Here is a 22,760-nt window from a genome sequence, read left to right on the forward strand (position 1 = left end):
AGTTGCAGCAAACCGAGATTGTGCCATTGCCCTCCAGCTTGGGAGACAGAGTGAGACTCCATCTCAAAAAAAAAAAAAAAAAAAAAAATCAGATCTACTGAGACTCATTCACTACCACAAGAATAGTATGGAAAAAATTGCCCCCATGATTCAATTATCTCCCACCAGGTCCCTCCCACAACACATGAAATTATGGGAGCTACAATTCAAGGTGAGATTTGGGTGGAGACAAACCATATCATTCCACCCTCGGCCTCTCCCAAGTCTCATGCCCTCACATTTCAAAACAAAGCATACCTTTCCAACAGTCCCCCAAAGCCTTAATTCATTTCAGCATTAATTCAAAAGTCCACAGTCCAAAGTCTCATCTGACACAAGGCAAGTTCCTTCCACCTATGAGCCTGTAAAATCAAAAACAAGTTAGTTTCTTCCTCAATACATGGGAGTACAGGCATTGGGTAAATTCAGCCATTCCACATGGGAGAACTTGGCAAAAACAAAGGGGCTACACGCCTCATGTGAATCTAAAATCTAGAGGGGCAGTCAAATCTTAAAACTCCAAAATTATCTCCTTTGACTTAATGTCTTACATCCAGGTCACGCTAATGCAAGTAGTGGGTTCCCATGGTCTTGGGCAGCTTCACACTTGTGACTTTTCAGGGTAGGGCCTCCCTCCCTGCTACTTTACAGGCTGGCATTGAGTGTCTTCAGCTTTTCTAGGCACATAGTGCAAGCTATCAGTGAATCTACCATTCTGGGGTCTGGAGGATGGTGGCCCTCTTCTCACAGCTCTACTAGGTGGTGCCCCAGTGGCGACACTGGGTTGGGACTTCAACCCCACATTTCCCTTCTGACTACCCTAGCAGAGATTCTGCATGAGGGTCCCGCCCATGCAGGAAACTTCTGCCTGGACATCTAGGTATTTCCATACATCCTCTGAAATCTAAGCAGAGGTTCCCAAAACTCAGTTCTTGACTTCTGTACACCTGCAAGCTCAACACCCCAGAAAAGCTACCAAGGCTTGGGGCTTGCACCCTCTGAAGCAATGGCCTGAGCTATACCTTGGCCCCTTTTAGCCGCGGCTGGAGCTGAAACAGCTTGGATGAAGGACATCATGTCCTGAAGCTGCTCAGAGCATGGGGGGCCCTAGGCCTGGCCTGTGAAACCATTTTCCTTCCTAGGACTCCAGGCCTGTGATGGGAGGGTCTGCCGTGAAGTTCTCTGATATGCCCCAGAAACATTTTCCCAATTTTCTTGATGATTAGAATTTGGCTTCTCATTACTTATGTAAATTTATGCAGCCAACTTGAATTTCTCCCCAGAAAATGGGGTTTTCTTTTCTACTGCAAATTTTCCCAATTTGTGTGACCCACCTGACAAGATATATCCATAGGTATGAAGGGGTGGCCAGCACCTCAACACCTGTGGGTATATCTCATCAGGTGGGGTGAGAGACTGAGAAAAGAAATCAGACACAGAGACAAAGTATAGAGAAAGAAAAGTGGGCCCAGTGGACTGGCGCTCAGCATACCAAGGACCTGCACTGGCACCAGTCTCTGAGTTCCCTCAGTTTTTATTGATTATTATTTTCATTATCTCAGCAAGAGGAATACAGTAGGAGAGCAGGGTGATAATAAGGAGAAGATCAACAGAAAAACATGTGAGCAAAAGAATCTATGTCACAATTAAGTTCAAGGGGAGGTACTATGCCTGGATGTGCACGTAGGCCAGATTTACATTTCTCTCCACCCAAACATCTCAGTGGAGTAAAGAATAACAAGGCAGCACTGCTGCCAACATGTCTCACCTCCCACCAAAGGGCGGTTTTTCTCCTATCTCAGAACTGAACAAATGTATAATCGGGTTTTATACCGAGACATTCAGTTCCCAGGGGCAGGCAGGAGACAGTGGCCTTCCTGTATCTCAGCTGCAAGAGGCTTTCCTCTTTTACTAATCCACCTCAGCACAGACCCTTCCTGGGTGTCAGGCTGGGGGACAGCCAGGTCTCTCTCATCCCATGAGGCCATATTTCAGACTATCACATGGAGAGAAACCTTGGAAAATATATGGCTTTCCATGGCAGAAGTCCCTGCGCTTTCTGCAGTGCATTGTGCCCCTGGCTTATCGAGACTAGAGAATGGCGATGACTTTTACCAAGCATACTGCTTGTAAACATTTTGTTAACAAGGCACGTCCTGCACAGCCCTAGATCCCTCAAACCTTGATTCCATACAACACATGTTTTTGTGAGCTCGAAGTTGGGGCAAAGTGGCTGGGCAAAGTTACAAATTACCAGCATCTCAGCAAAGCAATTGTTCAAGGTACAGGTCAAAATGGAATTTCTTATGCTTTCCCTTTCTACAGAGACACAGTAACAGTCTGATCTCTCTTTCTTTTCCCTACATATCCCCTTTTTCTTTTTGACAAAACCGCCATCGTCATCATGTCCCATTCTCACTGGTCGCTGTCTCTCTGGAGCTGCTGGATACACCTGTAGACTAACAACAGAGAGAACAGACCCACAAGGATTAATACAAATTTGCAATTGTGGAACTTCCAATGGTTTTAACCCAAGTGACGGGGTTAAGATTTGTGAGGCTATCAGCTGCCTTCACCATTTCCTCAGTTTCTGGCACCAGATTTAACTGGGATTTTGATGCCTCAAAAATTTGTTCTTTAATTTTGAAATATCTAAGGTAATATTATCTTCTCTTCCTTGTAGATGGTGTCTAACCATGTCCCAGTGATATTCAGATTCATTACAGGCTCGAGGTTTAATACAAAAATCTGACATATTCCAGTCACACTGTAACTGAAAAAGATATTCCAAACTCAAAAGTCAATCTCCCATCCAAATGACAGTTTGTCTAAGATCATTAACTTGGTTTGCCAATTTTTTGATCTATTTGGGTCTGAGAATTCCACAATTTTGAGGAATCCTTTTGCCAATTATTGACATATTCTGCAGTTTGAAGACAGGAGTGTAAAGCAATTACAGTAGCCACAGCAGTAGCTGCGACTGCAATAAGGCCCATAATCATTGCAATCAAAGTAAAAATGAATCTTTTGGATCTAGTTAGAACTCCTTTTAATACTTCTGTTAAAATATGGACAGATGGGGAAGCCTCCCACGTTCAGTCCATGGACACAGGAATCCACACGCCCTCTCTTGCCCTCACTAGCAGAATACGGTGCTGCCGATCAAAAGTTGAATCAATGCAAGTAAACAATCTATAATTTTCACAGGTTATAGTTTTGGAATCTGGTTTAATAACTATGTTACCTACAACTAGCATATAAGGGGGTTTTCCACAACTTTGCAAAGGAATTGTCAGATTGGAATTTAGGTTAATAGTATAATATGGCTTATGATTTCTTGTTCCCATAACTTGATTTCCAGATCAAATTCTAATGTGGTGTGAGGCCACAGTAAGCTTCCATAATTCTGGATGTTCGGGACCAGTAACAGGAGTAACTAACTGGTCGAGGTGATGAAATTCCTTTTTCACCCCATTTCCATGGATAGGGTGATTCTAACCTTCTATAAACCTGGTCTAGCCTTTCAGTTAAATCACTATCATAGGCCAGATTAGTGGGCCAGACAGATGGGGCCTGTGAACATGAGTGAGTCTGGCCTGTACAATCATAATATAATTGGCCTCAAGGGGCCCAGTCTATAATAGTTCCAAATTTATTGTTTTGTAATACGATCGCAGTATCAGCCACACATTCTTCCTGAACTAAGACTTCTGGGTCTTTTGATTCTTTGGGAATTTCCTTGGGGCAAGGTTTTCCCTGAGGCCTAAATTTTAATGATCTTTAATGAGAAGAGTGCTATAAATTATTTATTTGTGACCCAAGTGACATTCCACTTACCATGTGATAAGTAAATTTACTGGTGGCACTGACAGTAGGTACTTCTACCAATCAATTTTGGGTTGTAGGCATTAAGAATCCTGGTGCCTTCCCCAGGCAAATAGGATAATGATACTCAATGGAAATGTTTATCATCATTCCTTCTTCCTCAGGTTGGGCAGGGCCACGGTCATCTGTGGGGCCTGGTACCCATGCACTATTATTAACATATACTTCAATAGGATTATCTATCCAAACGACTGCCCGAATTAAGGGCGGGAAAGGCACATAGGCCCAGTAAGTGTAATTAGCTGCAGCTGCTCCTGCAGACACAGGGAGACTTACCACCGTTGATACAATCATTAAAGCTGCAAGCAGCATATTCTCTGGAGTTTGTGTTACCCTTGTGTTCTTCAGGCTTTTTTCAGCTGTGTCAGCTTTTTTAGTTGGGCCCAGGTCGGTGGCTCCGCTTTCTTGGTGGATGGCAACTTCATCTGTTCTTCTGATATCACCATTTTATTCACCTGGTGAGTAGATGATGCTCGATTGCAGGTTTTCTGTCTCTGTGGAGGCACTTTTTTTGCATCTCCGATGGGATCATTGTAGAATTTTAAATGCCTTGTGGGTATCCAAACAGGAAGCTGATTTTCTCCTGGTGAAACACAAGCAAAACCTCTCCCTCATGTTATCACTTTACCTATTTCCCATGTCTTATTTTTCATGTCTTTCCACCAAGTCAGTTTTCCCTCATGTGGTCTGTTCTTTTTACCAGTAAAATGTTGTTCTGCAGAAGTAGTGGTCTGATTTCTATAAATGTTTAAAAAATTTAAAGTATAGAGTGCTAGATTAAGTTGCATCTGGGGAGTGTTACACTTCTACTCTCTTTTTCCTTTTTTTTATTTAACCAATTGAGCTTTGAGTGATCTATTAGTTCTTTCAATTATGGCCTGTCCTTGGGAATTATAAGGGATTCCTGTTTTATGTGTAATTTTCCACTGATTTAAGAAGTTTTGAAATGCTTTACTACAGTATCTTGGACCATTGATCTGTTTTAATTTTTTCTGGTACTCCCATGACAGCAAAACAAGATAATAAATGTCTTTTAACATGGGAAATACTTCCTCCTTTCTGGCAGGTTTCCCATACAACATGTGAATAAGTATCAACTGTCACATGGACAAATGACAATTTTCCAAATGAGGTACATATGTGACATCCATTTGCTATAAAGCATTAGGACTTAGACTTCTGGGATTAAGTCCTTCCTCCTGAGTGGGCAGGTGTAGGACTTGAGACTGAGTGCAGTGTTGTACAATATATTTTGCCTGTTTCCACGTGATATCAAATTTATTTTTTAGTCCTGATGCATTTACATGAGTCAAAGCATGAAGTTCTTGTGCTTTTATGAATGCAGATGATACTAGCGAGTCAGCTTGTTCATTTGCTTTAAAGGCCCTGGTAAATTAGTATGTGCTCTAATATGAGTAATATAAAATGGGAAATTTCTTTTTCTTACAGTTTGTTGTAATAAATTAAACAGCTGGTTTAAGTGATCATCCATGCTATATTTGATTAGGGCTGTCTCAACATCCTTTGTAGCTTGTACTACATATGCAGAATCTGAAACAATGTTAATAGGCTGATTAAAATCTTGTAACACTGAAATAACAGCAACCAACTCTGCTCTTTGAGCTGAGTGGCATTGAGTTTCAATGACTCATTCTTTTGGCTGGTGTAAGCCACTTTTCCATTGCTGGAACCATCAGTAAACACCGTCAGAGCATTTTCTAAAAGTTTATGTCTGGTAATTTTAGGTAAAATCCAAGTAGTCAATTTTAAAAACTGGAAGATTTTTGTTTTGGGGTAGTGATTATCAATAATTCCCACAAAATCGGTAAGACCAATCTGTCATGCACCAGAATTGATAAAGGCTTGTCTAACCCGTTCCTTGTTTAAAGGAACAACGATTTCATCTGGGCCACTTCCACATGATTTTACTATTCATAGTCTTTCCTGACCAATTAATGTAGCCATTTCATCTAAATACAATGTAAAAGTCTTAATTATACTGTGAGGAAGGATTGACCACTGCACAAGATCTGTATTTTGAACAATAATGCCCATTGGAGACTGTACAGTACACAAAGTATAGAGAAAGAAAAGTGGAACCAGGGGACCAGCGCTCAGCATACCAAGGACCTGCACTGGCACCGGTCTCTGAGTTCCCTCAGTTTTTATTATTTTCATTATCTCAGCAAGAGGAATGTGGTCAGAGAGCAGGGTGATAATAAGGAAAAGGTCAGCAAAAAGCATGTGAGCAAAAGAATCTATGTCACAATTAAGTTCAAGGGGAGGTACTATGCCTGGATGTGCACGTAGGCCAGATTTATGTTTCTCTCTGCCCAAACATCTCAGTGGAGTAAAGAATAACAAGGCAGCATTGCTGCCAAAATGTCTCGCCTACCGCCATAGGGCAGTTTTTCTCCTATGTCAGAATTGAACTGTGCAATTGGGTTTTATACCAAGACATTCAGTTCCCAGGGGCAGGCAGGAGAGAGTGGCCTTCCTCTATCTCAACTGTGAGAGGCTTTCCTCTTTTACTAACCCATCTCAGCACAGACCCTTCATGGGTGTCGGGCTGGGGGACAGTCAGGTCTTTCTCATCCCACGAAGTCATATTTCAGACCATCACATGGGAAGAAACCTTGGACAATACCTGGCTTTCAAGGGCAGAGTTCCCTGCAGCTTTCCACAGTGCATTGTGCCCCTGGTTTATTGAGACTAGAGAATGGCGATGACTTTTACCAAGCATACTGCTTGTAAGCATTTTGTTAATAAGGCACGTCCTGCACAGCCCTAGATCCATTAAACGTTGATTCCATACAACACATGTTTTTGTGAGCTCAAAGTTGGGGCAAAGTGGCTGAGGTGAAGTGGCTGGGGCAAAGTGGCTGGGGCAAAGTTACAAATTACCAGCATCTCAGCAAAGTAATTGTTCAAGGTACAGGTCAAAATGGAATTTCTTATGTCTTCCCTTTCTACACAGACACAGTAACAGTCTGATCTCTCTTTCTTTTCCCTACAATCTGTGATGGGAGGGTCTACCATGAAGTTCTCTGATAAGCCCCAGAAACACTTTCCCCATTTTCTTGATGATTAGCATTTGGCTCCTCATTACTTATGTAAATTTCTGCAGCCAACTTGAATTTCTCCCCAGAAAATGGGGTTTTCTTTTCTACTGCATTTTCAGGCTGCAAATTTTCCCAACTTTTATACTCTGTCACCTCTTGAATATTTTGCTGCTTAGAAGTTTCTTCCACCAGATACCTCATATCATCTCTCTCAAGTTCAAAGTTCCACATATCTCTAGGCCAGGGGCTAGATGCCACCAGTCTCTTTGCATAGCGTGATTGACCTTTACTCCATTTCCCAACACATTCCTCAACTCCATCTGAGTCCACCTCAACCTGGATTTTATCATTCATATCATTATCACACATTGGTCAAAGCCATTCAACAAGTCTTAAGGAAGTTCCAAACTTTTCCACATCTTCTGTCATCTCAGCCCACCAAACTGTTCCAACCTCTGCCTGTTACCCAGTTCCAAAGTTGCTTCCACATTTTCTGGTATCTTTATAGCAGTGCCCTATGGCCTGGTACCAATTTACTGTATTGGTCTTTCTCATGCTGCTAATAAAGATATACTCAAGACTGAGTAATTCAAAAAGGAACGAAGTTTAATGACTCACAGTTCCACATGGCTGGGGAGACCTCACAATCATGGTGGAAAGGAAGGAGGAGCAAAGTCACATCTGATATGATGGCAGGCAAGTGAGTATTGAGACCCAAGCAAGAGATGTTGCCCTTTATACAACCATCAGATCTCAAAAGACTCATTCACAACTATGAGAAAAGTATGGGGGAAATTGATATGGCAGCAGGCAAGTGAGTATTGCGGCCCAAGCAAGAGATGTTGCCCTTTATACAACCATCAGATCTCAAAAGACTCATTCACAACTATGAGAAAAGTATGGAGGAAACTGATATGGCAGCAGGCAAGTGAGTATTGCGACCCAAGCAAGAGATGTTGCCCTTTATACAACCATCAGATCTCAAAAGACTCATTCACAACTATGAGAAAAGTATGGAGGAAACTGATATGGCAGCAGGCAAGTGAGTATTGCGACCCAAGCAAGAGATGTTGCCCTTTATACAACCATCAGATCTCATAAGACTCGTTCACTACTATGAGAAAAGTATGGAGGAAACTGCTCCTATGATTCAGTTATCTCCTACCAGGTCCCTCCCACAACACATGGAATTATAAAAGCTACAAATCAAGATGAGATTTGGGTGGGAACACAGCCAAATCATATCAGTTAGTATCTATAGGTTGTTAAACTCTTGTGCATTGCCTCATAGTAAAATTCAGATGAAGAAAAAGCAAAATCTCATGCAAATGAAGCTCTTCAACACAGGAGCAGATACAGTTCATAACAAGGTGAGATTAGAGTTGGTTCATTGTGTCTGCAGCCTCACTACTGGTCACTTATCTGATCTCTAAAGGTATGATCAGAATTTACATATTAGCAGGTTGAATTTTTGATTTCAGTAATAGCTACCTTAGTTTTAAGTAGAGAGAGTTTGTTGAGCCCGTGTGTATCTTTCTACTATTGCCACTCTATACAGCACTGGAGTGGCCAGGTAGTTGGTTCTTCACCTATGGTGATATTAATTTTTACTAATCCAAAGTATATAAAAATCTATCATTGATTTAATTAGCAAATACTAAATTTTTAATCTAATTGCCTATTTTTGTTTATGATTCAGTCAGGTTTTTCTTTTTTTTTTTACACTTTCCTACTCTTGTCCTTTCATTTTTTTATTTATTAATTATTATACTTTAAGTTTTAGGGTACATGTGCACAATGTGCAGGTTGGCTACATAAGTATACATGTGCCATGCTGGTGCGCTGCACCCACTAACTCGTCATCTAGCATTAGGTATATCTCCCAATGCTATCCCTCCCCCCTCCCTCCACCCCACAACAGTCCCCAGAGTGTGATGTTCCCCTTCCTGTGTCCATGTGATCTCCTTGTTCAATTCCCACCTATGAGTGAGAATATGTGGTGTTTGGTTTTTTGTTCTTGCGATAGTTTACTGAGAATGATGATTTCCAATTTCATCCATGTCCCTACAAAGGACATGAACTCATCCTTTTTTATGGCTGCATAGTATTCCATGGTGTATATGTGCCACATTTTCTTAATCCAGTCTATCATTGTTGGACATTTGGGTTGGTTCCAAGTCTTTGCTATTGTGAATAATGCCACAATAAACATACGTGTGCATGTGTCTTTATAGCAGCATGATTTATAGTCCTTTGGGTATATATCCAGTAATGGGATGGCTGGGTCAAATGGTATTTCTAGTTCTAGATCCCTGAGGAATCGCCACACTGACTTCCACAATGGTTGAACTAGTTTACAGTCCCACCAACAGTGTAAAAGTGTTCCTATTTCTCCACATCCTATTTAATAAATGGTGCTGGGAAAACTGGCTAGCCATATGTAGAAAGCTGAAACTGGATCCCTTCCTTACACCTTATACAAAAATCAATTCAAGATGGATTAAAGACTTAAACATTAGACCTAAAACCATAAAAACCCTAGAAGAAAACCTAGGCATTACCATTCAGGACATAGGCATGGGCAAGGACTTCATGTCTAAAACACCAAAAGCAATGGCAACAAAAGCCAAAATTGATAAATGGGATCTAATTAAACTAAAGAGCTTCTGCACAGCAAAAGAAACTACCATCAGAGAGAACAGGCCACCCACAAAATGGGAGAAAATTTTCGCAACCTACTCATCTGACAAAGGGCTCATATCCAGAATCTACAATGAACTCAAACAAATTTACAAGAAAAAAACAAACAACCCCATCAAAAAGTGGGCAAAGGATGTGAACAGACACTTCTCAAAAGAAGACATTTATGCAGCCAAAAAACACATGAAAAAATGCTCACCATCACTGGCCATCAGAGAAATGCAAATCAAAACCACAATGAGATATCATCTCACACCAGTTAGAATGACAATCATTAAAAAGTCAGGAAACATCAGGTTTTTCATTCATGTACTGCACACATTTTTTTCTTCTGGTATTGTCTACAGAGTCTTCTTTGACACAGATAAATTATAAAGGGTAAATTTGTAATTCGTGAAAAAATTTTAGGTCATGATGACAGTGGCTCAGAGTAATTGGCAGAGAAACAAGATCAATGAAGCTCAGATAAACTGGTAAAAATTTAATGAGAAACCCTAGGTCTATGAGAAGGTTGTCTTTGGAGCTGGATTGGTAAAGTAAAATGAGGACATGCAGGTTGCAAGAGTCAAGACAGAATGAAATCAAAATTGAGATAAACACATGAAATATTTCACAAATACTTCAGTGAAACATAGCATGAATGATTAAGACCAGTAAAACAATTAGAAATAAGAGAGTTTTGGGAATAAAGCAGGCAATCGGGAGAGCACTAATTCAGCTTTTTTTTCTTTTTTAACAAATAACACTTTTATATTTTAATCAGCTTAGTGGCAATTCCTAGAGTATTAGGTGATTCCTATTGGGGCTCTATGAGTCAAGATTCAGGGAGAAAAATAGAAAGATTCACTAGTTCTTTCTACTGCTGTTATTGTTTGTTCTTTTGTTCATTCATTCAGTTCCGTTTTATTTCATGTTATCAATTACATTTTAGTGTAACCAGTGAGTTTATTTCTAATTTCTAGAATTGATGTGTTTCTTTTTATGTTTATGGTTCTCATCATATTCCATACATATATTATATGAACTATTTTTCATCTCTGGACATTTGAATTATATTTATTATAAAACATCATTTTGATTTATTTTCTATATCTATAATCCTTTGGTGCAAATGTTACTATTATACATAGTATATAGTTGTATACTATTGTAAACTATTGTATATTGTATATAGTTGTATACTATTGTATATTGTATATAGTTGGTTATTTCCTCATTTGGTTTTCATTAGTTAATCTTCAACAGGTATTGATTTCTGCAAACATTCTTCATATTCTGCATTGTGAGAACATCAGAATAACTTATTGATTGCCTCTGCTGTAACCTAGGCAGATCACTTTCATTACAGTTTGGCTTTTCTTGTCATTTTTTTTACAATTTATTGTTACAATTAATTTTTATAGCAGAAATTCCCGAACTCTGTAGATACATTTTTTTTCCTAGTTTTAAGGTCTTTGTCTCATTTTGATTCCTTCCAAAACCACTTCTTTTTATAGCTCCTACAAGCATCTATCCATGGAATTTCCCCTAATGCTACCAAGTAGTGGTTGTATACTTGATTGTGTATGTTGTTCTGTGTCATCTTTTCTTTACTATGTGGATATATTTGGAGCAATTGTCTAAAAGACACTCTAATGAGACTCCTTCAGGATGCTTGCTGTAGTTCCTATGCCTAGTAAGGAGCTCTGCAGAGAGATTTTTAACCTAATTCTAGTGAAAGCCTAGTTACTTTTCCCTTTTTAAATTCCGACTTTCTGCAAAGAGGGTATAAGTAAAGATAGCAAGATATTATGAGAGTGTCTCCTATTAATTTTTCTTCCCTTATCATGGGAGACAAGTAAAAGCAATCAATCATCTGCCTTGTGATCTCTGAAGAAAACCATAGTTTGCAGCTGAGTTCATAAATCTCTTCCTGAAAATGGAGTAGGACATTCAGACATTATAAGAAAAGCATGCGAAAAAACAAGAGTCCCTGAAGAGCAGCTTGGAGGATAGGTAAAATGGAGTCTATGAGCTCGTCCGTTTATCCCCATGACCACAGAGTCTTGGGATGATAATGGCCCATTATGATGAGTCAAAACAGAGTAAGAAGCACCCATGTCCAAAAGGAAATTAATATTGTTACCTGTCACATCAATGATTACCCGAAGCTCCTCTGGAGATATGGCTAATTGTCCAATGGGAGCTGTGACAGAAGCTCTAGGGCCCTGTCACTCTTGAACTGCCATCATTTGTTCAGGGGCCAAAGACTCACTTTGGAGTGCTGGGTGTTCCCTCTTTCAATAGCCAATTTTATGACAGTGAGCACATTGATTTATACCCAAGGTGCAGTGGCTTAGAACCCCAGCTTGTGGCTTTCTGCCTTCCAGCTTCCTTTGCCATGGCTAAGAAGTGTAAGGATGACCTCACGTGGTTGGTAAGCTTAATGCTGCAGCTAAAAACTGTGCCTTTTAGGAGGCTCTCTTAAGTTTTTCACTTCCTCTGCCATGTATCTGTTATTAAGAACCATAAATGCCATACTGAAAAGTTGATTCATAGGTGTCTGCAGACCCAGGCTGCTTTTTGTAGTTTCTGACAGACGTCAGCGGCAGACTGGGTTATAAAATACAGCCCCAGTAAGGTTTGTCCTTCCTTTGAAATGGGATCAATTTTAGTATATTTTCTAATTGCCTCAATCAAATGTCCCTGAAATAATACTGGATTCTCATCTTTACCTTGAGTAATTTCTTTCACCTTATAATAATTAAGAGACTTTTTCACACATCTCACCTCTCTTTTAATAACCAAGTAATCATACGATCTCTCTTCTGTAAGTCCTCCTATTTCTTTGATAGTTCCATCCTAGATCTTAATCAGGCACTGAAATACCCCTTGTCCTATAGATATCATTAGGATTGCAGCCTAGCACTTTGTCTGAATGTATTCTAGCTAATCCCAAAATTCATTGTTTTTCTTCCACTGTACAACATGTGGATAATAAAATATGAAAATCCTACCAGGTCAAATTATAAGTCAGCATTAGCTTCTCAAATTTATCTATACACTTTCCTGGATCTTCAGAGAAATAACCTTTACATAAGACCAAACAAAACATGGGGAAAGGGACCTTATAGTGCGCTCTTCCCCATTTGCCACTTCTCTAAGCCAACAAAGATTTTCCTTTGGAGACTGAGAAGAGGCTCCACTCTGGGTAGTACTAGCAAGGCTGGCCTCCTCAGGGAGTGACAGTTAAAGAATAGGACTGGGCCTCTCAGAATGAGGTAAATATAAAATTAGACTAGACGGGTAAGGAGAAGGGAATGAAAGTGTCTAAACAGGACTACTAGAAGGGCTAGAAGAGACAGAGGCAGATGCACCTGAAGCATTAGAGCTGACACAGGGAGGTACTGTTCCACCCAAAGGTGCCTATTGGACTCAGGGGACTTGCATTAAAGGGTCATCTAGTATATCTAATTCCTTTTCTTTCCTTCCTTTCATTAAACATGCACACGCTTGCTGTAAAGTTTCATCCTGACTAAGCAATAAAAATGCTTGAACATAGGGTATTTTACCTCATTTTCTCTCCCACTTGCAAAACAAATCAATTTGATGTATAATATCAAAGGCTGTGATTCCATTAGGTGGCCATTTATCTTGATATTCCAAATCATAATGAGGCCAAACAGTATTACATAAAAATGTCAATTTATTTTTCTTAAGCTCACCTAATTGAAATTTGTTCCAATGCTCTACTAGACATCCTAGTGGAGAACTCTGAACTCTTCAGGATCAAGGCTGTATTACACAGGAGCAGAGCAGGTGAAGGTAGAGATCCTTGTGAACAAGGTAGTGCTGCCACAGGGCAAGCTTCACTAAAAAGGATAAAGGAGCTTTCAGAGATAAACAAGCAAGGGAAAATGATTCAGTAGTTGACTTAATTCTGGCATTCTTGTTAGTCGCATAATATAAATGAGCTGAGTCACCTGAACTAGAGAATCTACAATAGAGGGCCTGACCAAAGAAATGTCACACTAAGTAAGGGAAATGATATGCATCCAGAGAGGAATGTCCAGGTTAAGGATAGTAATGGCAAGTAGGGTAAAACTTACATGATCATGCTGTTCATAATCAAGAAATAAAGGTCAGTTGATTAGTGAGGGGATGAAAAAGAATTGCCAAAAAGAAATCTCCAGTTCTCCTTCTGGGAGCTGTTCACCCATGGGAGATTGGCATAATTGCTACTGGGCTAAATCGTGCACATTGGACCAAAACTTGTAAGTACCAAATTTCAATTAATCTTTTGAGAGATGAGACAATAAATAATTCATTCGAATGGGCTAGATATAGGGAAAGTAAATCTTGCAGAGCCATTCATCTCTAATGTCTTTTAGCAACATGCCGAAGCACACAAGTAAAGGGCCACTAATCCAAAGACAAATGAGAAATGTGAAAGTTAAAAATCTCAGGACCATCAAGCAAGGTCTCTGCAAAGAAACAGTAAGTATAGTCAGCAGTCAGAAAATTGGCAGACAGCAGACAGTCTTTAGTGAATGACAGAGAGCACAGGGAGGGCTAATTGAAAGGGAGTAGTAATTAACATTTTGTAGCATTGAACCCATTTCTTGTTGTGAAGGGCTTCTAACCCCCTTAGCTTTCGGAAAGGCTTCTATACCTCTTATCTGTCAGAAGGGCCTCTAACTGTCCTAAGTTGGGCCTCTAAACCAATTTTGAACAGTGTCTCTGTTCAAGTATAAAAATATGTTCCACCATTTACCCAAATCAGCCAATTGGTGTTGCATAGTCTATTTCCTTTGGGTTGGAATCTCACTTCATTTAGGTCCCAGCAGAGTCACCAGAGGAAAATATTACTGGAAAAGTGGTCTTGTCCCAGACGTTAAGGGTGGGTTTGTGGATCTCATGTGGGAAAGAATGCAAGGTGAGTCACAGAGTACAGTAAAATTAAGTTTGTTAGAGACTACTCTATTACAGAATAGGGCATCCTCAGAAAGCAAGAAGAGAAATACCCCTACCTTAAACTTAGTGCTTGCTTATATAGGTTGTTAAGAATACTGTACTTTATTACAAAGGTTTGTGATCAGCTTGTGACAGGCTATTAATATTGTTATTTTCCTATGTATTATTGATTTCAGCAAGATTTTACAAGTGGGCTAGTTTTTTAAAGGAAAACTAATTCTTAAATTAAGAAGTTTTTGTTTTCAAACTATTGGGACATTTTCATAAGTTCTGGGTCTTTATTTAGTTAATTATCATCATTAACTCATTCCCTCAACCATGAGTATCTTGTAACCAAGAGTGCTCAATCCCCTGGGAATGTAACCTGACAGGTTTGACCTTGTCTGACTTATTCAAGGTGGAATCACTCTGGTTAGAATGCCTCTGACAGTTTGTGTGCCTCAGTTCCCAAGCTAAACTTTTTTCCCTTTGGCATAGTGACTTTAGGATCTTGATTCTTTATTTTTCTTTCACACTAGCAAACAGAATCCTAGCATGTGCAAAAAGCTTTGGACATACAGAAGGGAATTTTATGCCAGAAATGCAAACTAACTTTAACATCTGAAAAAACTGGTGAATATATAATATCATTAGAATAAGGACAATAACTGCATAATCATTTTAATAAAGGCAGAAAAAATCATGTGATTAATGCAATACCTTTCAGAAACATCCTTAAACTAACAAATAGTATCTATAAATAAAACACACACTGACACCGCACTTAATGGAGAAAGACTAAATTGGCTTTTCTCACTTCCATTCAACACTGTATTAGAGGTTCTAGATAAGATAAATTGGTTTAAAAAATGAAAGAATAAAAGACTCCATACTAGAAATAAACAAGCTATCTTTATTGGCTTTTGTCATAATGTTATAATAGTAAACATTTACAAATCCACTAGAAAAATATTAGAGCAGTAAACCAATAAAGCAAGGTTTTAGGATATAGGATCGATAAACAAAAAAGTTATTTCTCCCTAATTGCAATAAAAATTTAGGCTAAAATAATGATTAAAACAATCACAATTAAAATAGCACAAAAATACAGTTCATGAAAAATTTTTTCTTTCTTTTTTTTTTTTGAGATGGAGTCTCACTCTGTAGCCCAGGCTGGAGTGCAGTGGCACGATCTCGGCTCACTGCAACCTTCGCCTCCTGGGTTCAAGCAATTCTCCTGCCTCAGCCTCCTGAGTAGCTGGGGTTACAGGCATGCACCACCACACCTGGCTAATTTTTGTATTTTTAGTAGAGACGGGGTTTCACCATGTAGGTCGGGCTGATCTCGAACCCGTGACCTTGTGATCTGCCCACCTAGGCCTCCCAAAGTGCTGGGATTACAGGTGTGAGTCACCACGCCTGGCCATCAATAAATTTAACAAAAGGAGAGTAAAACTTGCCCTGTGAAATCTACAAAACATTATGGAAATAAATTAAATGATATCTAAGTAAATGAAAAGGCATCTTATACTCATGTATTGAAGCACCTAATATTGTGACAATGCCCATACTCTGCTCCCCAAATTGTTATGCAGATTCAATTCAATCCCTTTTAAAATCCCAGATAACTTCTTGCATAAATTGACTAGCTGATTCTAAAATGTATGTAGATATGTAGGAGACAGTAATAACTGAAACAATTTAGATGTAGTGGCATGCACCTGTAGCCCCAGCTACTCAGGTGGCTGAAATTCATTGATTGCTGGATCCCAGGACTTCTAGTTCAGCCTGGGAAATGTAGTGAGACCCCTGCCTTAAAAAAAAAAAAAAAAAAAAAAAAAAAAAAGCTAGAAGAAAAAAAAATAGCTGAAACAATTTAAAATAAAAAACAAAGTTGGAAGGCTTACACTTTCTGCTTTTAAAGACAAATACCAATATACAATAATCAAGAGAGTGTGATACAGACATAAGGTAGGCATACAAATCAGTGTAATAGATTTTGGAATCTAGGAATATACTCACGCATTTATGGTTTTTTGACCAAAGTGCCCAATTTAATGAGTCAAAGAATAGATTATTCAACAAATGTAATTGAGAAAACTGATTATCCATATACGAAATAATAGAGGTTGGCCCCCTACCTCAAACCACTTACAAAAATTAACTCAAAATAAGTTAAAAGCTAAATGTAAGCAATAGAACTGTAAAACTCTAATAATGAAACATGGGCACTAATGTCCATGATTTTGCATTTGGGGATAGTTTGGTAGATATGACACTAAAAATAAAAATGACCCAATTCAAGTTGATTCATAGGATTTCATCAAAATTAATATTTTTGTGTTTCAATGGACATCATTAAGAAAGTAAAAAGACAACCAAAAAAAATAAGATAATATACTTGGATATCATATATGTGACAAGGGACTTATGTCAAAAATATATTAAATGCATAAGTCCATAAAAGGAGGACAAATAATCAAAATGGGCAAAGTATCAAAATAGAAATTTTTCTAAGAAAATATATAATGGGAAATTAGCACATAAGAATGCTCAATATTGTTAGATATGAAGGAAATATAAATCATAATGAGATATCACTTCACTCACACTGGCTGTAATCAAAAAACATAGGATAACAACCATTGACAAGGTTATGGAGACATTAAATCCATCATGCATTGGTGGTGAGAATGGAAAATAATTCCACCACTGTGAAAAACAGTTAGCAATTCCTCAAAAGGTTACATACACATTTACCATGTAATCCAGTAATTCCACTTCTAGATATACACCCAAGAGAAATAAAAGTATGTCCACAGAAAACTTGTACATAAATGTTAATCAATATTATTCATAATCATCAAAAATGGAAAAAATCTATGTCTACCAACTGATAAATGAACAAATAAAATGAGTATATATGCACTTTGGAGTACTATTTGACAATAGACAGAAATGAAGTCCTTATATACACTCTTCCATGGGTGAACCTTTAATACATTATGCTAAGCACAAGAAGCCACTCACTAAAGACCATACATTGTATGATTTCATTTTTTAAATTTTTTTTATTTTTCCATAGGTTTTTGGGGTGCAGGTGGTATTTGGTTACATAAGTTCTTTAGTGGTGATTTGTGAAATCCTGGTGCACCCATCACCCAAGCAGTACATACTGTATCACATATGTTGTCTTTTATCCCTTGCTTCCTCCCACTCTTCTGCTCAAGTCCCCAAAATCCATTGTAACATTCTTATGCCTTTGTGTCCTCATAGCTTAGCTCCCACATTATCACTGAGAACACATGATGTTTGGTTTTCCACTCCTGAGTTACTTCACTTAAAATAATAGTCTCCAATCTCATTCAGGTCATTGCAAATGCTACTAATTCATTAATTTTTATGGCTGAGTCATATTCCATCATATGGATATACCAGTTTCTTTATCCACTCATTGACTGATGGACATTTGGGTTGGTTCCATAATTTTGTAGTTGTGAATTGTGCTACTATAAACATGCATGTGCAAGTATCTTTTTTGAATAATGACTTCTTTTCCTCTGGGTAAATACCCAGAAGTGGGATTGCCAGATCAAATGGTAGTTCTACTTTTAGTTCTTTAAGGAATCATCACACTGTTTTCCATAGTGGCTGTACTAGTTTACATTCTCACCAGCAGTGTAGAAGTGTTCCCTGATCACTGCATCCATGCCGACATCTACTGTATTTTGATTTTTTTACTATGGCCATTCTTGAAGGAGTAAGGTAGTATTGCATTGTGGTTTTGATTTGCATGTCCCTGATCATTAGCGATGTCGAGCACTTTTTTCATATGTTTCTTGGTCATTTGTATACTTATTTTGAGAATTGTCTATTCATGTCCTTAGCCCACTTTTTATTGGGATTGTTTTTTTTTCTTACTGATTTGTTTGAATTCGTTGTAGATCCTGGATATTAGTACTTTGTCAGATGTATAGATTGAGAAGATTTTCTCCCACTCTGTGGGTTGTCTGTTTACTCTGCTGCCTGCTCCTTTTGCTGTGCAAAAGTTAGTTTAATTAGGTCCCAGCTATTTAGCTTTGGTTTTACTGCTTTGCTTTTGGGTTTTCAGTCATGAAATCCTTGCCTAAGCCAACGTCTAGAAGGGTTTTCCCAATGTTACCTTCTAGAGTTACAGTTTCAGGTCTTAGGTTTAAGTCTTTAATCCATTTTGAGGTGATTGTTGTATAAGGTGAGAGATAAGGATCCAGTTTCATTCTCCTACATGTGGCTAGCCAATTATCCCAGTACCATTTGTTGAAAAGGGTGTCCTTTCCCCACTTTATGTTTCTGTTTACTTCATCAAAGATCAGTTGGCTGTAAGTATTTGTGTTTGTTTTTGGGTTCTCTATTCTGTTCCATTCATCTATGTGCCTGTTTTTATACCAGTACCACTCTGTTTTGGTGACTATGGCCCTAGAGTACAGTTTGAAATCAAGTAGTGTGATGGCTCCAGATTTGTTCTTTTTGCTTAGTCTTGCTTTGGCTATGTGGGCTCTTTTTTGGTTCCATATGAATTTTAGAATTGTTTGTTCTAACTCTGTGAAGAATGATCGTGGTATTTTGATGGAGATTGCATTGAATTTGTAGATTGCTTTTGGCAGTATGATCATTTTCACAATATTGATTCTACCCATCCATGAGCATGGGATGTTTTTCCATCTGTTTGTGTCATCTGTGATTTCTTTCAGCAGTGATTTGCAGTTTTCCTTGTAGACAGGTCTTTTGACTCCTTTGTTAGGTATATTCCTAAGTATTTTATTCTACTTTACTTTTTTGCAGCTATTGTAAAAGGGGTTGAGTTCTTGATTTGATTCTCTGCTTGGTTGCCTTTGGTGTATAGAAGATTTACTGATTTGTGTACATTAATCTTGCATCTGGATACTTTGTGGAATTCCTTTACCAGTTCTAGGTGCTTTCTGGAGGAGTCCTTAGGATTTTCAAGGTAAACAATGATATTGTTAGCAAACAGGGACAGTTTGACTTCTTCTTTACTGATTTGGATGTCCTTTATTTCTTTCTCTTTTCTGATTCCTCTGGCTAGGATTTCTAGTACTATGTTGAAGAGGAGCGGTGAAAGTGGGCATCCTTGTCTTCTTCCCTTTCTCAGAGGGAATGCTCTCAACTTTTCCCCATTCAGTATTACGTTGGCTGTGGGTTTGTCATAGATGGCTTTTATTACATTAAGGTATTCCCCTGTATGTCAGTTTTGCTGAGAGTTTTAATCATAAAACGATGCTGGATTTTGTCAAACACTTTTTCTGCATCTATTGAGATGATCATGTGATGTTTGTTTTTAATTCTGTTTATGTGATGTATCACATATATTGACTTGTGTATGTTAAACCATCCCTGCATCCCTGGTGTAAAACTCATGTTATCATGGTGGATTATCTTTTCGATATGTTGTTGGATTCGGTTAGCTAGTATCATGTTAAGGATTTTAGCATCTATGTTCATTAAGGATATTGGTCTGTAGTTTCCTTTTTTGGTTGTGTCCTTTTTTGGTTTTGGTTTTAGGGAGATGCTGGCTTCATAGGATGAATTAGGGAGGGTTCCTCTTTTCTCTATCTTGTGGAATAGTGTCAAAAGGATTGGTGCCAATTCTTCTTTGAATGTCTGGTAGAATTCTGCTGTGAATCTGTCTGGTCCTGGACTTTTTGTTGTTGGTAATTTTTAAATTACCATTTCAACCTTGCTGCTTCTTATTGGTATGTTCAGTGTATTTAATTCTTCCTGATTCAAGTTAGGAGGCTTGTATTTTTCCAGAAATTTATCCATCTCTTCTAAGTTTCTAGTTTATGTGCATAAAGGTGTTCATAGCAGCCTTGAATGATCTTTTGGTTCCTGTGTGATTTATGTTTTAAAGATATTCTGTTTTGATGTGTTTCCAGAATTTGTTTCAAGATTTAGAGTTCCTTTAACAGTTCTTGTAGTGGTAGCTTGGTAATGGTGAATTCTGTCAGCATTTGTTTGTCTGAAAACGGCTATCTTCCCTTCATATATGATGCTTAGTTTCACTGGATACAAAATTCTTGGCTGATAATTGTTTGTTTGAAGAGGCTGAAGATAGGGCCCTAATCCTTTCTAGCTTATAGAGTTTCTGCTGAGAAATCTGCTGTTAATCAAATAGGTTGTCCTTTGTAGGTTACCTGGTGCTTCTCTCTCACAGCTCTTAAGATTCTTTCCTTCATCTTTTTTTTTTTTTTTTTTTTGAGACGGAGTTTCACTCTTGTTGCCCAGGTTAGAGTGCAATGGCGCGATATCACCACAACCTCTACCTCTTGGGTTCAAGTGATTCTCCTGCCTCAGCCTCCCGAGTAGCTGGGATTAGAGGCATGTGCCACCACACCCAGCAAAGTTTTGTATTTTTAGTAGAGACGGGGTTTCTCCATGTTGGTCAGGCTGGTCTCGAACTCCTGACTTCAGGTTGTCCACCCACCTCCGACCACCTGATCAGGTCTGGGATTACAGGCGTGAGCCAATATGCCCAGCTTCTTTCCTTCATCTTAACTTTGAATAACCTGATGACAATGTGCCTAGGTGAAGATCTTTTTGTGATGAATTTCCCAGGTGTTCTTTGTGGTTCTTGTATAGGTCTCTAGCAAGACTAGGGAAGTTTTCCTCAATTATTCTCCCAAATATGTTTCCAAACTTTTTGAATTGTCTTCTTCCTCAGGAATACCGATTATTCTTAGATTTGGTTATTTAACGTAATCTTAGACTTCTTGGAGCCTTTGTTCATATTTTCTTTTTCTTTTTTCTTTTTCTTTATTGGAACAAGTTAATTGAAGACCTTGTCTTTGAACTCTGAATTTCTTTCATCTATCTGTTCAATTCTATTGCTGAGACTTCCCTGAGCATTTTGCATTTCTAAAAGTGTGTCCAAAGTTTCCTGAATTTTTTATTGTTTTGTCTTTCAGCTATCTATTTCATTGAATATTTCTCTCCTCACTTCTTGTATTATGTTTTGGATTTCCTTGCATTGGGCTTTGCCTTTCTCTGTTCCCTCCCTGATTAGCTTCATAACTAACCTCCTGAATTCTTTTTCAGGTAAATCAGGGACTTCTTGGTTTAGGTCTGTTACTGGTGAACTAGTGTGATTTTTGGGGGGGTATTAATGAGCTTTGTTTTATCATATTCCCAGGTTGGTTTTCTGGTTCCTTCTCATTTGTGTTGGCTCTGTCAGAGGGAAGGTCTAGGGCTGAAGACTGTTGTTCAGATTTTTTTGTCCTATGGGGTGTTCCCTTGTTGTGGTACTCTCCCCTTTTTTTGTGGATGTGGCTTCCTGTGAGCCAAACTACAGTGATTGTTCTCTCTTCTGGGTCTATCCACCCAGCAAGTCTATCCAGCTCCAGGCTGGTACTGGGGGTTGTCTGCAGAGTCCTGTGATATGAAATATCTATGGATCTCTCAGCTGTGGACACCAGTGCCTGTTCAGGTGGAGGGTGCAAAAGACTCTGTGGGGGTCCTTAGCTTTGGTGGCTTAATGCTCTATTTTCTGCTGGTTGGCCTTCTGCCAGGAGGTGGTGCTTTCCAGAAAGCATCAGCTGTAGTAGTGTGGAGAGGGAATGGTGGTGGGCACGGCCCTAGAACTCCCAAGATTGTAGGTCCTCTGTCTTCTGCTACCAGGGGGGTAGGGAAGGACCACCAGGTGGGCCAGGTCTAGGCGTTTCTGAGCTCAGACCCTCCTTGGGCAGGCCTTGCTTTGGCTACTGCTGGGGATGGGGGTGAGATTCTCAGGTCACTGGAGTTGTGTACCTAGGTGGATTTTGGCTGCCTCTGCTGAGTCATGAGGTCGTCAGGGAAGTGTGGGAAAGCCAGCAGTCTCAGGTCTAACCCAACTCCCATGCACACTGAAGGGCCACTCCCACTTCCACCGTGGCCCCTGCAGTAGTCCCTAGTCTTTTTCAAGGAGGCGGGAGAGTTGGACTTGAATATTTGCCTGAGATTTTCCACCTCCCAGCTGCAAAGAAAAGGGCTTTAGTTCTTCCCCTGCCTGTGAAGTCTGCAAGCTAGATTCATGCCCTCCCCCAATTTCTGGCCATGAGGCTTCTTGCCTGTTCAAATTGTTACAAAGTTCAGCTAGAGAAGTCCCTCTCA

At 39.1% G+C, this 22,760-nt stretch overlaps 2 pseudogenes; both read right to left on the reverse strand.

The window, feature by feature from the left end:
* LOC101138063 (UDP-glucuronosyltransferase 2A3-like) overlaps positions 1-22,760 on the reverse strand; it is a 476,474-nt pseudogene that overhangs the window by 201,419 nt on the left and 252,295 nt on the right.
* On the reverse strand, positions 2,802-4,236 carry LOC134758281 (endogenous retrovirus group K member 6 Env polyprotein-like; annotated as a pseudogene).

This window comes from Gorilla gorilla, chromosome 3 (assembly GCF_029281585.2).
Source record: "Gorilla gorilla gorilla isolate KB3781 chromosome 3, NHGRI_mGorGor1-v2.1_pri, whole genome shotgun sequence".
Classification (NCBI taxonomy): Eukaryota; Metazoa; Chordata; class Mammalia; order Primates; family Hominidae; genus Gorilla; species Gorilla gorilla.